The sequence below is a fragment of the Cynara cardunculus genome (assembly GCF_001531365.2).
Source record: "Cynara cardunculus var. scolymus isolate 2C chromosome LG 1, CcrdV1, whole genome shotgun sequence".
Taxonomy (NCBI): Eukaryota; Viridiplantae; Streptophyta; class Magnoliopsida; order Asterales; family Asteraceae; genus Cynara; species Cynara cardunculus.
Genome location: NC_037528.1, coordinates 16122517 through 16127139, shown reverse-complemented (window position 1 = coordinate 16127139; position 4623 = coordinate 16122517). Strand labels below are relative to the sequence as shown.

Below are 4623 nucleotides of genomic sequence, written 5' to 3'. Positions count from 1 at the left end.
GATGAACGGGTTTAGGGATGGCTTTAACAGGTTGTACCATTAGCAATAGATGTTGTCTTTAAGAGTTTTAAGAGTTTAAGAGTTTTAGCCAAATGCTTTATAATATAGTATAGATAGTTGAATTCACGTGAGACCAGCCTATTTTTGTGAGATCCGTGAGACCACATTTTTACACTTGAAAATTCACTACAAAATATTGTGAAGGTAACAAAAATCTGAATATTCACAGCAAAAACTCTATGAAAATTACCTTCACAGTGTTTTACTGTGAAGTTTCACCATCTCGTCTTCCCATCGTCGGCTGCTCTTTATCTTGTAAAAGAGAGATAATCGAAAGATAATGAAACATATCAAGATCGATGGTAGGGGCCAACAATGGTGATGGGCGCTATAAAGAACAGACGAAGATAGGGAGACAAAGGGTGGCGAGGGGGAGTGATGCAATTGGATGCGAAGGATTTGGGATCAATAAAATTGATTTTGGTACTTTTTTACTTTAAAATCTTTCTATTCGGTTATTATTTAATTATTTTCTGTTATAAAAACATATGTAACCAAATTTTCTAAGTTTAATTGTTTATTTACTCAAAACAAATGTTCAGGAACTTATCATTAAAAATAAAAAAGTTTAATAGTTACTAATTAAAAAAAATTATTCAAAATACATCAATTAGTTGAGGTTTTATTAACTTTGCTTTTTTTTTAAAGGAAAATTGACTCAAATGACTATTTCTCACATCCAAATTGGTCTCCTGAAATTCAAATTCAACACAAATCTGCAACGGTGACGGCGAAATCCGTAATTGCAACGGTAAAATGGTTGAATTTGATTTTTTTTTTTTTGTCTTTTAGCTAATATTGCGGATTTGGATATTACATAAGTAGTGATATTTAGGTAAATCCGGAAGAAAAATAGTTAGGACACCAATTTAAATAGTCATTTGAATCAATTTTTCTTTTTAAATGCATCTACAAGCCTTAGTTTTGCAAAAAAAAAAAAACATAACTTTATAATCTTATTTTGATACCGATTCCGACATATTTTTCAGGGTTTTTTTTATCAATTATTCAAACTAGCAAGACATGTTTAATTACCATTTATAATTTCTATTTTATTTAAATATATATTTAAGAATTTTCTTTTTTAATGAAATTTTTCATTTTAATTTACAATACAATATTACTTCTTACTGTATCACACAAATACACAATTAATGTAAGTGAAAATGTTTTACAAGTATTACAATGAATCGTTTACATATAACACCATGTTATATAATTGCACAACCAATGACCCCAAGAAGTCAAACATCGACTTTGTTGAAATCATCAGACTATTTACGAGCATCATCGTAAATTTAAATTTCCCCCCTCTTTGTCAAGTCCCTTACACAATTATATACTATCGAAGTACTATATGAATATGGTTGTTATAGTAACTGATGTATGATTTTTTGGATCATTAACAAAAAAAGTCATAAAATGGAAACAATTAAATATAAACACGATTAAAATCATTCATTTAGTTATTTAAATCACAATAACTTATATTTATACGCCATACAATCTCATATAACCAGTTATTTATACGATAAAATAATATATATTTTATTGATCTACAACGTTGGATCCAATAATATGATAGTACTACATCCAACGACATTATTATCCATAACATTGAGGTGTGACCATACCGCAAGCTTGAACGACTCTACGAGCTCCAAATGAACTCAAGTACCGACCATAGGTCAAGGTTCGAACGTACTCACACAAGCATGGCTCTTGTTCCCTCAGCCTCCCACAACATGACCCAGATGGTGGTACGAAGAACAAGGCTGGTCCTAGGCAAGGACTCAATTCGAACAGATTGCAAACCACTGCATCAGTCTTGTGCACTGTTGTGACCATTAGCAACGCCACCACGACAACATAAACAAGATTGTTTTTCACCATGAAGAAGCAAAAGTGGAGTCCAGTAGAGAGATATGGTTGTGTTTTATGGCAAGATTTGATGCACACTTATAAGGACCAAATACTTGAAAAAAGTACAATGAGGGGGCACTTTTGACTTGTTTTTTTTCTACTTTCGGTTGCTAATTCTCTAAAATTGGTAACAAATTTCTCCTTTGGCCATTAGCACTGAAAACGTTGTACTACATTTCTTACAAACATGGGATATCTAGTTGGAATCGGCACACATGGATTATATATCATCATTGATAATATTTATTTATATTTTTAACTGGATGAACACAGATGTATATGAATTATTTTATTATATATGGTTCGAATCCATAAGTCTTAGGATTTTTTTGGTTTGGTAGAATGTTTTGTTTGGCTTTTGTAAAAAGATCTGAAAGGATTTGAAATTTTTGATGTGTTCAGTTTGTAGAATTTGAAATGGAATAGAATTCCATTATTTATAGATATTTAAGAAAAAAAAAACAAAGTATAAATAACTGAATCATCTCTTAATATATTATAAAATATTTTTATAAACAGATCCTATGAAATCCCGTAAAGTACCATTAAATGTTTGTGGAATTTTATTTTTAAATCTAGACTTTTAAAAAAAACCAAACATGAGATTAAAATAATATTGAATTCTAAATCCTACAAAATCCCGGAAATCCAAAACTTTACAACAAAGAGTGAGTACCATCGAACCAAATGTTTGGTGTCGCTTTTATGTTGAAAAATCCCCTTTTATTAGTTAACGGTATTTAAAAGAATATTATGCTTTATAAAAAACTACAAATTTCTAGATTGTTGTTAAATAAAACTAAAATAAAATAAAATTGAGATGTATCTCTGTGCATTATGTGAGTACCCTTCTAATCTATACTATATTATAAAGCATTTATATAAGTTTTACCTCTAAAAACTCTTACTTTATCAGGAAAATACTTTAAGGTTATGTAGTTATAATACTTGCATTTCTTTTTCTTACAATTTACGACTTTATAAAACGTGTTAAACAAAGATAAGATATCTAGTATTGAACTAGTTAGAGCGTTGGCTCTTCTAAATAAGTACTTACGATACCGTTTTGATGGACTACAATCTCATTCGGTGAGTAAGTTAGAGTGTTGACTCTTCTAAATAAGTACTTACGGATAAGCGATGGTTAAACGACCCCTTACACACGATTTCATTAACAACACACCATATATAAGCTAATAAAAACATGCAGAAGCACATCGGTCCATGGCAATAATTTATTTCATGATTTTATTTAGTTAAGTGAACATTCGAAGATGTTATTGAGATCTAGCACTGTGGAATACTAACACCACACTGGCTAGCAACCCTCTTGGCGGTGGCGGGACTGACAAACTGGCGGAGACTAGGGTTCCGGAGGTACCCACAGAAGCAAGGCCTTTGCTCTCTCATCAGGCGCCCGACGGTGCTTGCGATGACGAGATTGCATCCGCACACGGCACAAGTTCCATGTAGTTGCAATTCACCGCCGCTGTTCCAGGGATAATTGGAAGTATCATCATCATCATCGCTGCAACCATAAAGACGACTATGGTGATATTGGTGGGTTCTGCCTTCATTTTTATATTTCTGTTAGCTAATTAATCTGGAATTTGCATGGTGGGTGGTAATTGGGGCACGATTTATAGACCATTTGGAGGGGTTGTGAGATTAATTAATGGTTAAGTGGCCCATGATCGTCGGTCGGATTTTTCTACCAATAGTCAAAGATTTAATGACATTTCATGTGGAAAACTAAATTATGTGAAATAAGTTGTCTTCTTGTAATTATTGTATAAAATTTGATAAATAGTTGGTATTTTAATTTTAAGAGATATCTTTGACCCTTTAGTTTAGATGAGGTTTTTTTTTATTATTATTATTATCTAATGTATGAATTTGTTAAGGTTTCAATTACGGTGTATGCAAAAATAAATGACGATGAATGAATGTCTATGAACTTATGTGGGTCAAGGTATACAGAAGATAGGTGCGGGTCAAATCTTCCTTGAAAAAAAGACAAAATGCCCCTCTTTTACAAAAGCGGGTCTTATAGGCTCCATCGGATCAAAAGAGATCAAATCTCACGTGTTCTCACCGTTGTTATAAAAAATGGTTGTTTTTATAAAAAAAAAAGGTTGTTCTCATCAAGGGTCTTTGACTTGGCAACTCCCAACATTACTAAATGTGGGGAGTGTGTGAGGATTTTATTTGACATATATTGTGTACTCGGATAAAGGTTGTTCTCACCAGACTCCAACAATTAAAATGTAGTCGTATCCAGAATTTTCTTTGAACGAGTGCATCTTTAAAGTGAATCAAAGGTCTTTAAAATCATGGTTTAACTGACTTGGGGAGAAAGTCAACACGGTTTGACCTAAAAAGTTAATTGAGTCGATTTGAGGAATAAAATACATTTTTTCAAATGAAATCGACCTTGATCTTTAAAATAAATATATGTTGCCTTGAAAATGATAAACAAAAAACAATTTTTATGATAAATTCACATTAGGAAGGAAAATAATAAAAATCAAAATGGAAGAAAAACTAACAAAATATTGTCTTGGCATATATAATGATAATAATGCTTATAATTGTTCTTGAGTTTGTGAGTTCAATTTTTCTAATTATATTTTTGCTGTT

The 4623-nt window shown here is 31.6% G+C and overlaps 1 pseudogene; it reads right to left on the bottom strand.

Annotated features, from left to right (window-relative positions):
- Nucleotides 1-3154: 3154 nt before the first annotated feature.
- On the bottom strand, nucleotides 3155-3586 carry LOC112502126 (annotated as a pseudogene).
- Between the last annotated feature and the right edge of the window lie 1037 nt (nucleotides 3587-4623).